Here is a 14,340-nt window from a genome sequence, read left to right on the forward strand (position 1 = left end):
ACAGCAACAGGAAGAAGGCCCGCACCGCACGCACCTGCAGCCGGACGCCCCACCGACTCCTCTGGCTCCACATCGCGGACAGGTAGGACGCGCCGGGCTCGCTCGCCCCGCGGGACATCTCGGGGGGAGGACGCCGCACCAACAGAAGCACCCCCTCGCCGATGCCGGGAAACAGGCCGGGCTTGGGACCCGCCTTCTCCCGCAGGCCCGCCGCGCCGTGCAAGATTCCTCCCGCTGCGGCGGGGTGAGGCAGGCAGCGCCTGCACCGCCGACCGCAGCGGAGGGTCCCCGGAGGGGCTCCTTAGGCGCCGACGAGCCCTGGGGGTAACATCAGGGCTCCAACGTTCAGGTGGGGCAGACCTGCGAGCCCGAGGCCGCGCAGGGGGATCCTCCGGGCTAGCGGCAGGGACCCCCAACGATCCCATAAGATTCTGCTGCAGCCACTCCATGCCCCGATGTTCAGCAGCAGCGCGAACCGCGGCCAGCATATCCTCCAGGGAGGCCATAACCTCACAATCCAGCGTCCACAAACCACAACCGCCAACTTCCCTCAGGCTACTGACTGGTCAGATGGACCTCCCACTAAAACCCTGCATCTTATACTGCCCGGGAAAATGCCCCAGACACACACCCCCTGCCCTGAACCTGACCTCCCCAGACACACAGAATACTTAACCCTTTTATGCCCTTTTGTCTTCCCCCCAAGTCAAGCCGCACTTCACTACGGCTGCGCCCCGCTCCGTTGCTTCTTCGGATGGTCAACTCTTTACCGTTTAGCCAAATGTTAAGAGTAAGAACAATTCTGGACGTAGAGAAGAATGTAGATAGAACATACATTAGACAATATGGGACTTTTATTTATTTCTAGAGGTTCCCCAAAAAATCTGGTTTAGAGACATCTGAACAATGCTGAACACATCCCCAGGACCACATTCAAAAACTAAACAAAAAGTGATAGAATACCATTTGTTTCCATCTTTAATGAATTGAGTCCATCCATTAAAAAAATTATATGTACTCACTGGGGAACATTGTGGAACACCCACAGATAGCAGCATTTAAAGATGCCCCATTAATATCTTGAAAAGATCTAGGAGTATTCGGGATAGAATAGTGAAGGCTGAGGTATCTAGACAGGAACCCGTGACACAGACATTTCTTAAATCCAGATGCATGGGATGTTTCATTGCAAACTAATGCAGAAGGATTCTTCTTTTGTGCATCCTGAGACACATGAGATATGTTATATTGACCACTGTTTGACATGTGATTCATCATGGGTGGTATGGTGCCCCTACAAGGTACCGTTTGTAGAGGAGACCACCTGTGATATTAAAACCAGGTTGAATAATCATAGACAGACCATACAAAGTGAAATCTACCAGTATCTAAGCATTTTTCTGATAAAGGTCATAAGGAACAGGATTTCAGATTTATGATCCCGGATCAAGTGAAAATGCCCAATAGAGGCGGTGGCAGATTATCTATACTCCCAAAACTGGAATTGAGGTGGATATTCCACCTCAATACATTGAAACCTAAAAGATTAAATGTAGATTTTAGAGTTAGAGCAGGTATGATGAATTGAAGTTATTCGTGCAATTGAGATATTGATGCTGTTGAACATACAATGTATTTATACTTACCATGTACTTACCATATCTTTGTTTAGCTTTTTGTTTATCTTACCTCATAGTTTCATAAAGAAAACATCATGGGGAGGAGGAATAATGATTGACTTGTACAAGTTATGCAGAAATAAAGAATGAAGAGGAGAATGACCCACCACAATCCGCTTGTCTGACAACCCTGCCCTATACTGAAGAGTACTAATCTATAAGAAATATATACTTACAGTGTACTTGCAAGTTCTCCCAGTTAGAAATCATGGAGGGGTCTGAAATTCACATTGTGGTGCATTCCAGACAGAATAAAAAAATAAAAATCCATAAAGATTTTTTTTTTGTCTTGCACTGCTGAACATAAGTATTTAAACACCTGAAAAACAACAAGAATTCTGGCTCTCAAAGACCTGTTACTGTGCCTTTAAAAAGTCTACCTCTACTCCACTCATTAATCTAACTTAGTAGCACCTGTCTGAGCTCTTTAAAGACAGCTGTCCACCCCACAGTCAGTCAGACGCCAACTACTACTATGGGCAAGACCAAAGAGCTGTTAAAAGACACCAGAGACAAAATTGTGGACCTCCACATGGCTGGAAAGGGCTATGAGGCAATTGCCAAGCAGCTTGGTGAAAATACATCAACTGTTGGAGCAATTGTTAGAAAATGGAAGAGGCTAAAGACGACTGTCAGTCTCCCTCGGACTGGGGCTCCATGAAAGATCTCACCTCATGTGATATCACTGATGATAAGAAAGGTGAGGAATAAGCCCAGAACTACAAGGGAGGAGCTGGTCAATTACATTAAGAGAGCTGGGACCACAGGGACCAAGGTCACTGTTGGTAGAACACTACACCGTCGTAGTTTAAAATCATGCATTGCACGGAAGGTTCCCCTGCTCAAGTCATCACATGTCCAGGCCCGTCTGAAGTTTGCCAATGACCATCTGGATGATCCAGAGGAGGCATGGGAGAAAGTCATGTGGTCAGATGAGACCAAAGTAGAACTTTTTGGTCTAAACTTTACTCGTCGTGTTTGGAGAAAAAAGAAGGATGAGTTGCATCCCAAGAACACCATCCCTACTGTGAAGCATGGGGGTGGTAACATCATGCTTTGGGGGTGCTTTTCTGCAAAGAGGACAGGATGACTGCATTGTATTTAGGAGAGGATGAATGGAGCCATTTATTGTGAGATTTTGAGCAACAACCTCCTTCCCTGAGTCAGAGCATTGAAGATGGGTCATGGCTGGATCTTCCAACATGACAACGACCCAAAGCACACAGCCAGGATAACTAAGGAGATCTGTGTGGAGGAGTGGGCCAAAATCCCTGTTGCAGTGTGTGCAAACCTGGTCAAGAACTACAGGAAACGTTTGACCTCTGTAATTGCAAACAAAGGCTTCTGTACCAAATATTAACACTGATTTTCTCAGGTGTTTAAATACTTATGTTCAGCAGTGCAAGACAAATACATTCTTTACAAATCATGCAATGTGATTTCCAGATTTTTTTTTTTTTATTCTGTCTCTCAGAGTGGAAATGCACCTACAATGTGAATTTCAGATCCTCCATGATTTCTGGGAAAACTTGCAGGGTGTTCAAATACTTCTGTTCTTCACTGTATGTGACATTGTTTTGAAAACAAGAAAGATAATCCTGCTCAGCTCGGGTGAAAAGTTTTGCGACTTTTATTCCAGCGGTGAGGGACTATTACTGTGCCTTTGTGCCTGATGTAACAGGTCCCGACTTTGGTGCGCTCCAACCAATTGCGCAATGAAAAACGCAGTTGATTGGATCAGGAGATTGACTTTTAAGGATGGTTTCCATGTCAGGACCTGTTTTGGGCTAAATGTTTAATTCCCTAGAGTGTATATATACATGTACATTGGTGCCCACAAGTTTTCCCTTCATAAAGATGGTGTTGTTGTTGCTTACTATCGCGAGTGCCGGATACTTTTCATTGTTTATGTCCTTCCTACCGGAGGCGGGTACTTATGAGGCTGGGGCTGAGAATGGATAGTGTGGCAGCGTGAGTGACATCATCCTAACTTGAACATGTACAGTGGAGCTGGGGGAACGCTGTGAATATGGCGCCATGCTGGAAGCACTGTACTTTATTGACTGTGATTCTTTTGAATATATTTGGAGACGTTTGCCAGTTAATTTATCTATGTACCATAAACTCCTCCCCAGCCCAGATGGAAATGATTATTTATTAATCAAGCAGCAATATGTTTTTAACTGCACTAATGCACTAAAGCACTTTATATACACTTTTTTCCTACATGTCGTATATGAAATATAATGTTCACTTTTGAGATATGAAGTACAGTATATCCATGGATTTTGATATTTTTCACTAATTATGCATTGATTAATTAATGAGTGAATCATGTTTGTATGGGTATTTATGCACTTGCACTTTCAAATTTTCTTGGCTTAGGAAAAGTCTCGGGAGGGGACAGAAACGTCACTGTGACATGTGTGAATAAAGGACACTTTTTTCACTATATCCTCAGGAGTGCTGTGGAATTTTTGTATGTTATAAATATATATATATATATATATATATATATATCCATAATAAAGCTGTGGCAGCACTCCCTTGAAAACTTGTATAGGATGTAGGGTGCCCGCGATAGTCCCTCGACTCAGGACAGCAAAACAGCAAAGAAAGGTTCACAGCACTCCTTGAAAGATAAAATGTGCTCTTTTATTCACACATCAAGTGACAACGTTTCGGTTCTCTCACAGAACCTTTCTCTAGTCAGAATCGAAACGTTGTCACTTGATATGTGTGAATAAAAGAGCACATTTTATCTTTCAAGGAGTGCTGCGAACCTTTCTTTGCTATATATATATATATATGTGTGTGTATATATATATATATATATATATATATATATACAGTATATATACAGTATATATCGAAGAAAAAAGGCAACACTCCAAATTGTGATGAAAAAAAGTTGACAGTTTATTCACCCATCTAGCAGCAACGTTTCAGCTCTCTCATTGGAGCCTTTGTCAGCTGGACAAAGGCTCCAATGAGAGAGCTGAAGCGTTGCTGCTAGATGGGTGAATAAACCGTCCACTTTTTTTCATCACAATTTGGAGTGCTGCCTTTTTTCTTCTATATGCATTTGGGACCTTGGTCTCAGGCCCCCAGGAGGACTTGCACCCGTGTTTAATGTGTGCTGCTCTTTTTCTTTTCTTATATATATTCTATATTCACAGAGATCTAGACATGACAGGAAATTGGATCAGCAGGTAAGGGACCAGTGGCAGGTAATACCACTGGACCAAGTGCACTGGTTTGACGGGGCTAAACCTAGAGGGCAGAAACTCAGTGAGCCCTATTCTTCACAGAGCTCCTGATGGTGGGAATGAACTTAGCAGAGGGCTCACTGGTCGCACCTCCAGGATGGTCCCTGTGCACCTGGCCACTTACCTGCTGAGACTGACAGTGCAAGCACCAGCGGTCCACACAAACATAAGGACTGGAACCCAGGCACACAAACTGTAACCCAAACAACCGCACAGGACACAATTCAGACAAGATGAATGGGAACCAGAACACCAGCAGATGCCTGGACCCCATGTGCAATGACACATGGAGGTCACAGGCAGAGCTGCACACATAGACTAGATGTCCTCCGTCCGGAGAACCCAGAAGCCCTCTCACCGAAGGCATAGACTCGGACTAGCAGATGCCTCTTCCCTATGCGGAGTTAGTCCATGGGTGAACAGACAGCTGCACCACAAGTCACAGAACCGGACTAAGTGACCTTGATTTCTCACTAGGTGACCACACAGACAGGTCAGATGCATAGCTCCTGCACCCAGCAAAGCTGAAGACAGACTAACTCCCAAACCCACAGCTCACAGATATATAAAAAACCAGGGTAACAAGGTCATCTGACCACCTAGCAGACACACAGGTAGGGGAGCATGCATACACAAGCAGTTCACACACAGGCTGCCTGGCAACCAGCCTACACAGAATCCACCAAGGCCAGTATGCAAGAGAGCTACTAAAGCGAGTACATATGCATGCCTCCCAAGTGTCCCTTTTTGACCTGGGCAATTAATCCATAATTGCCCCTTAATAAATTTACTAAATTGCTCCTTACTAAAGTGTCTGTCTGGTTTCTACCTGTATATTAGACCAGAACTCATTATTTGGTGCAATTTGGACCTTAAAATCTCTATAATCTGATGATTTACGTGCTAATATTTAAATGGATATTGAAGCGCAAGAAAAAAATAGTCTCAGGGGCTCCACATGCTGTAAAAAAATAAAGGAACTTACACTTACCAAACCGATCCACAGCTTCTGCAGTTGTGTCAGTAATGATGCTTTGGGGCGGAGTTAGAAGTGTGGCCTAGTAAGAAAAATACTTCCGTGATCTGTGCTGCACATATTGTCCCTCTTTGCGATTTTCAAAAGTTGGGAGGTATGCATATGGCAACCCATGGCACAATGAACTACACTGTGACACTATCTCTCCTGATTTGCTCATACACAGTTACACAGACTTGGTTCAGCTGACTCTGTATGTCTAGTCAATGGGGAAAGAGGAGAAAGCTGCTGGAAGCGGCTTAGCCCCAAGGAGAACCAAATCGGGCGATGAAATTTAAAGCACCTGATCTTTCTCTTCATCATCGGTGTTTGGAGAGTTGGCATCTCCCCAACCATGTTAGGCTGTTGGCCGGTCCCACCAAAAATCAACATCCGCACGGATGGGGTCATCATAGGCACCGCTGCAGCTAATGGCTGGCCTCAGGGGTAAAGTGTCCCCGAGCAGCACAAGACTCAGCAGTGCCATGCCTCTTGGGGTCCCAATACACATGTTAAAGAGGACCTTTCACCGATCCTGACATTGTGAACTAAGTATACAGACATGGGCGGCGCCCGGGGATCTCACTGCACTTACTATTATCCCTGGGCGCCGCTCCGTTCTCCCGCTATGCCCTCCGGTATCTTCAGTCACTAAGTTATAGTAGGCAGAGATTTCGGTCACTAAGTTATGGTAGGCGGAGTCTGCCCTTGTTCTGCTGTAGCACTGGCCAATGGCAGCGCAGAGCTCACGGCCTGGAAGGTTATTTTCTCCCAGGCTGTGAGCTCTGCGATGTGATTGGCCAGCGCTACAGCAGAACAAGGGCAGACTCCGCCTACCATAACTTAGTGACCAAAGATACTGGAGGACATAACGGGAGAACGGAGCGGCGCCCAGGGATAATAGTAAGTACAGTGAGATCCACGGGTGCCGCTCTCCATGTCTGTATACTTAGTTCACAATGTCAGGATCGGTGAAAGGTCCTCTTTACGTATCTACATGATCGTAATAACTAGGGATGAATAAATCAGGTTCAGATTGCTTAATCCGAACCGGATTCTTTTAAAAACTTTTTTAAGAATATCGGCTCCATACTACTGTAAAATGTATTGCCTCAACACAGGTCTTTACTTCATCTCGCCTCTATCACGTGTCAATTCATTTATTTGCATTCATTACTATATCAAAATACTGAGCCATACCCGGCTTCATACCTCATTAATGAGTTCAGCTTCATATTGATACTGCAATCCGAACCCAATTCGCTCAACCCTAGTAATAACCAAAATAATTTAATTATCAGGTTATTTCATGTAAAACATGAATGGCGTTAAAAAAAATCGCTTTTTTATATTTACACACCAAGAAAATGTATAGAAATTACATCTTATTTATATGTACTCTCAAATAATTCCAAAAAATAATAACATTTCTCCCACATAAATAGCCACATACAAAAAATCTATAAATAAAATAGTTATGGCTTTTGAATTTCAGAGGAAAATGAAGGGGTTAAGAACACATTATACATGCCATACATGCTTCTATTGACTGGTCTCCACTGGAATAGCAATATCTGACCAGTATCGATGAAGGAGAAAATCAACAATAAATGACAAAAACTGAGATTAAGGCCTCTTTCACACTACCGTTTTTTTTTTCCGTTTTGCGGTCCGTTTTTTGCGTTCCGTATACGGTCCGTATACGGAACCATTCATTTCAATGGTTCCGCAAAAAAAACGGAATGTGTTCCGTATGCATTCCGTTTCCGTATTTCCGTTTTTCCGTTCCGTTGAAAGATAGAACATGTCCTATTATTGCCCGCAAATCACGGTCCGTGGCTCCATTCAAGTCAATGGGTCCGCAAAAAAAACGGAACACATACGGAAATGCATCCGTATGTCTTCCGTTTCCATTCCGTTTTTTCTGAACCATCTATTGAAAATGTTATGCCCAGCCCAATTTTTTCTATGTAATTACTGTATACTGTATATGCCATACGGAAAAACGGAACGGAACAACGGAACGGAACAACGGAACGGAAACGGAACCACAACGGAAGCAAAAAAAACTGAACAACGGATCCGTGAAAAACGGACCGCAAAACACTGAAATGGACATACTGTAGTGTGAAAGAGGCCTTAGGCTCCATTCACACGTCCGCAAAATGGGTCCGCATCCTTTCCGCAATTTTGCGGAAGGGGTGCGGACCCATTCATTCTCTATGGGGACGGAATGTGCTGTCCGCATCCACATTTGCGGATCCGCACTTCCGCATCCGTGCTTCCGTTTCCGCAAAAAAATAGAACATGTCCTATTCTTGTCCGCAATTGCGGACAAGAACAGGCATATGCTATTATGTCGGCAATGTGCGGTCCGCAAAATGCGGAACGCACATTGCCGCTTTCCGTATTTTGCGGATCCGTGTCTCCGTGCATCCGCAAAACACATTGCGGACGTGTGAATGGAGCCTTACCACTGATCTTCATCGATTGCCATGCTGCAAAATGTGCTGATTTTGGCTCTTGATCTGTAAACGTAAATACCGCTTATGGCGCCATCCACAAGAGGCATTGGTCAGTAGGCTAGCAAATCGGCGATAAACCTCTGGGATCGTCCTGATTACAACAAACAAAATTGCAAATTGTTCGATATTGGTCATAAACCCCCTTAGCTCATAATAAATAAAGAGAATTATTCTGAATATAAATCAGCATGAATAGACTACCGACGCATTTACTAACTTGCATAATAATAATTCATAATAATGAACAGTGAATCTTCACAGCGCTCTATGAAGCAACACCGACCCGTGTTAACACAATCATAGGACGTTATAATGAGGGTCCCACAATATGAAATACAGTGTGTACTAGAGACTAGAAGATTGGGGGTTTAATGTCCCTCTGCAGTAACAAAAAGGAAATGATTTGCTTTTTAAAGAGTTAATAATAAATAACTAATAGGAAGCATCAGGGGTAGCAATGTAAGTACAAAAAGTACAGTGTAGGAATAGTGGAGTATTTTGTAGTAATGAATGTGAACGGCCAATTGCCAAACACTTACTGAATGTCTACACGTTAAATTATGAACCTCACTGGGGACAGGAACTGATACGAGTGCCTACAGTCTGTGTATGTGATCTGCAGAGTCATTTATTAGACTAAAAATTTACTAATCAAATAGCCATATTATTTGTTTAGACAGTGCTGCCACCTACTGGGACCACAAGGAATTACAGGAAAAGCAATCCTTTCTACAGTCGTGGCCAAAAGTTTTGAGAATGACACAAATATTAGTTTTCACAAAGTTTTCTGCTAAACTGCTTTTAGATCTTTGTTTCAGTTGTTTCTGTGATGTAGTGAAATATAATTACACGCACTTCATACGTTTCAAAGGCTTTTATCGACAATTACATGACATTTATGCAAAGAGTCAGTATTTGCAGTGTTGACCCTTCTTTTTCAGGACCTCTGAAATTCGACTGGGCATGCTCTCAATCAACTTCTGGGCCAATTCCTGATTGATAGCAACCCATTCTTTCATAATCACTTCTTGGAGTTTGTCAGAATTAGTGGGTTTTTGTTTGTCCACCCGCCTCTTGAGGATTGACCACAAGCTCTCAATGGGATTAAGATCTGGGGAGTTTCCAGGCCATGGACCCAAAATGTCAACGTTTTAGTCCCCGAGCCACTTAGTTACCACTTTTGCGTTATGGCACGGTGCTCCATCGTGCTGGAAAATACATTGTTCTTCACCAAACTGTTGTTGGATTGTTGGAAGAAGTTGCTGTTGGAGGGTGTTTTGGTACCTTTCTTTATTCATGGCTGTGTTTTTGGGCAAATTGTGAGTGAGCCCACTCCCTTGGATGAGAAGCACCCCCACACATGAATGGTCTCAGGATGCTTTACTATTGGCATGACACAGGAATGATGTTGGGCTCACCTTTTCTTCTCCGTACAAGCCTTTTTCCTGATGCCCCAAACAATCGGAAAGAGGCTTCATCGGAGAATATGACTTTGCCCCAGCCCTCAGCAGTCCATTCACCATATTTTCTGCAGAAGATCAATCTGTCCCTGATATTTTTTTTTGAGGGAAGTGGCTTCTTTGCTGCCCTTCTTGACACTAGGCCATCTTCCAAAAGTCTTCGCCTCACTGTGCGTGCAGATGCACTCACACCTGCCTGCTGCCATTCCTGAGCAAGCTCTGCACTGGTGGCACTCCGGTCCCGCAGCTGAATCCTCTTTAGGAGATGATCCTGGCGCTTGCCGGACTTTCTTGGACGCCCTGAAGCCTTCTTAACAAGAATTGAACCTCTTTCCTTGAAGTTCTTGATGATCCTATAAATTGTTGATTGAGGTGCAATCTTAGTAGCCACAATATCCTTGCCTGTGATGCCATTTATATGCAACGCAATGATGGCTGCACGTGTTTCTTTGCAGGTCACAATGGTTAACAATAGAAGAACAATGATTTCAAGCATCACCCTCCTTTTAACAGGTCAAGTCTGCCATTTTAACCCAATCAGCCTGACATAATGATCTCCAGCCTTGTGCTCATCAACATTCTCACATGAGTTAACAAGACGATTACTGAAATGATCTCAGCAGGTCCTTTAATGACAGCAATGAAATGCAGTGGAAAGTTTTTGGGGGGGATTAAGTTAATTTTCATGGCAAAGAAGGACTATGCAATTCATCTGATCACTCTTCATAACATTCTGGAGTATATGCAAATTGCTATTATAAAAACTTAAGCAGCAACTTTTCCAATTTCCAATATTTATGTAATTCTCAAAACTTTTGGCCACGACTGTATATACTGTACCATTATTGCAAGGATAATGCTTAATAATTGGAAGATTACATCAATAGTGATGGTTGTATAAAAATGCTTCTTTAAGGGAGACACCATTTGTCATGGTCTCTGAATCCCATTTGCAATTCCTGACAGATAAGCATACCATTTATTGGACCATGAATAAAGCTAAATTCAGTAATAATGCTAGTACATTGACATTAGGAAATTGCTGTGTAATCGGAAGTCTACCACTGAAGATATTGTTTCATAGTTGGATACAATAATTTTCCCAGCAATGCACTTGTAATGCCTCAGAAGTGGAATCATTTTTCATGACGGAGTCTTAATACTTTAGAAGGTCACTGTTCCATAGGTGGCATAGTTTCAAGTGACAATTAACACATTAAGTACACAGTTGCAGCAAAGTTTAGGTTGACTTTCAATGGCTTTTGTTGTGGTAAGTGCTAATTTAAAGTTGGAGATGGCTACTCAGAGACATTTCCTTCACAAGTCTGGTAACTAGTGTTGAGGGAAGCGAAACATTGGAAGCAGAATTTGGTCTGAAATTTAGGAAAACTTTGATTCTAAACTAATCAGAATTCTCAAGTGCTTCATGGTAAGGAATCAGGTTTTCCTAAAATGGCAGCTGCACATGTAACAAAGTGAAAGTAAGAAGCCCAGGAACGCCATCACCCGATCACCCATAATGCCATGCAGCCAGCCAATCCGCAGATAGCCATCCCCTGTGATGTCACAGCCCTATAAAACTTTCATCAAGCATGGTCTCCGCCATTGTCCTGTGAGCTGAGCATAGGGAGAGATGTGACAAGCGCTCATTTGCTAGGGACAGGTTTGCTGAAAATAATTAATAGAAGAATATTAGAGAGAGAGAGTGCAGGGAGAGTGCGGGGAGAGTGCAGGGACACTGCAGGGAGAGTGCAGGGACACTTATTCTGCATCAGTTTTATTTATTTAGTCCTACATTTACTTATTCCTAGGTCAGCCATAAACTAAGATATGTAATTCAATACCAATCAGATGAAAGCCTTTATTATTCTTGTGCCAGCGTGCCAACCAATGCTATCCAGTCTGCACCCCGTTAGTGGGGCCAGGTCTTAATGATCACCATCCTCATATTTTGCTGGCTTTACTTCTTCCAAATTATCCTTCAAGGTCTCCATGTGTCATGAACGTTCCCGCGACAAGTGGCAGAAGATCGGTGAGACATGTGGTTTGATCTGACATGTTTCCCATTTGAATCAAATGACGACTGTGTTGTTTCTGGTGCTTGCCACACCTTCTTTCCCCAGTTGTGGCTATTATGGTCATTTAACCATCTCTATTTATTGTTGTTTCTCCCACTATGCTACTATGCTACTATGCTATGCGGTTTATAGCTTCTGTTTTAGTTGTGGATAGCTTGTGTTTGGATATCGTCTGAGTTCCCGGAGCTGCCATGGCCACTTGTATTTTGTTTGGGCTATTTTGTGTGCTGCATTTCCCTGTCATTTGTATTAAGGCCTGAGGGAGACTCTTGTTCATTCTTCCTTTTGGAGGAACAGGTTGTCTCAGTCCTGACATTGGTACCAGGGTCCTATGGGGTGAGTTAGGACATTAGGTATTCCTGTATATGAACTCACCTACCTCTGGGGTCTGTTCATACTGGTAGTCTGTCAGGACTTTGATTAGGGTTTTACTAGGAGGTGTCCATCTCCTTTCCCTAGTTTCCAGGCCTTATTCCCTCACCCCTTTCCCTTCTATGTTTGGTGTGGTGTTTCCCTCCCACACCCGAACGTGACACCATGTCCTAGAAAAATCAGCAAAATGCAGACAGAGCAGGAGCTGGATGTTCCTGGTGACATAGTCTCATCAACATTAAATGATTTGGAAAAGGAGGAAAACCAGATGGCAGAAGAAAGGGTGCCACCTGTAGGGCAGGAGAGTGCTGGGGTTGCAAAAGTGCGTATGTCAGAGCTAATTAAAGGGGTTTTACCATCACATACAATGGGGGCATATCCCCAGCACTGTGACTGTGACGAGGGGACATCCTCTGCGTCTGGAGGAAAGAAGGTTTGTATACAAACATAGAAAAGGATTTTTTACGGTAAGAGCAGTAAGACTATGGAACTCTCTGCCTGAGGAGGTGGTGATGGTGAGTACAATAAAGGAATTCAAGAGGGGCCTGGATGTATTTCTGGAGTGTAATAATATTACAGGCTATAGCTACTAGAGAGGGGTCATTGATCCAGGGAGTTATTCTGATTGCCTAATTGGAGTCGGGAAGGAATTTGGCTTCTACCTCACAGTTTATTTTCACACCTAAATGAGAACATTGGGATTTGGGCATTTCCTCTAGCACAGAGCCTATATAATTGCAGTAGCCTACTGTTATGTGATATCTAAGCCTTGCCTGTCACGACCGATGGTATTAATCTTGGTTCTTGAAGAAAGTCAACAGATTATTTGGTCTAGGAACTATTCCTCCATTTCACCATGTAACCACTGGGTGGTGCTAGTTTATGAACGTGAGACGTGTAAAGGAGAAAGAAGCACACTAAGGTCCTACCGTAACTGTGGAAGGTGAAAATAAGTCAGAATGTGAGAATTTGCCTGTTTCGAATTTAACATGTGCCGTGCACCACTTTCCTAACTGTGGTGCACTGACTGTTACCTTTACACCAATAGACAAATGTGAGGACAAACTTTAATTTGTCCCCTATTGGTAAATCAGAGGCTAAGGGTACATGCACACTGTCAGTATTATGCACAATTTTTCCATGTGTTTTTTTTGCGCAGAAAATCTGCCATGTAACACAGTAGCAGTTAGGTAGATGAGACTTTTAAAATTTCATGTACAAAATACAAAAATTTGTCGCGTGGAAATAGACCTTTAGTACGGACTTTGAAATCCGCAGCAAGTTAACTGTTTGGATTTTCAGTACAGATCTGGTGCAAATACGCATCAAAATCTGTGAGAAAATACACAAGCAACACATGTGGATATTGGATTTTTTAAAAAATTTTCCGTTCCGTTAAAAGACAGAACATGTGGTATTATTGTCCGCATAACTGACAAGGATAGGACTGTTCTATTAGGGGCCAGATGTTCCGTTCCGCAAAAAAACTTAATGCACACAGACGTCATCCGTATTTTTTGTGAATCCGTTTTTTTCGGACCGCAAAATACTGAAAAATCCATACTGTCGTGTGCAAGAGGCCTAAACTGCATGAAAATCCATGCTTAACCACTTCAGCCCCGCTAGGTGAAACCCCCTTCATGACCAGAGCACTTTTTACACTTCGGCACTACACTACTTTCACCGTTTATCGCTCGGTCATGCAACTTACCACCCAAATGAATTTTACCTCCTTTTCTTCTCACTAATGGAGCTTTCATTTGGTGGTATTTCATTGCTGCTGGCATTTTTACTTTTTTTGTTATTAATCAAAATGTAACGACATGACATTTTTCACTTTCAGCTGTAAAATTTTGCAAAAAAAACGACATCCATATATAAATTTTTGGCCAAATTTATTGTTCTACATGTCTTTGATTAAAAAAAAATGTTTGGGCAAAAA

The sequence above is a fragment of the Bufo gargarizans genome, chromosome 4, assembly GCF_014858855.1.
Source record: "Bufo gargarizans isolate SCDJY-AF-19 chromosome 4, ASM1485885v1, whole genome shotgun sequence".
Lineage (NCBI taxonomy): Eukaryota > Metazoa > Chordata > Amphibia > Anura > Bufonidae > Bufo > Bufo gargarizans.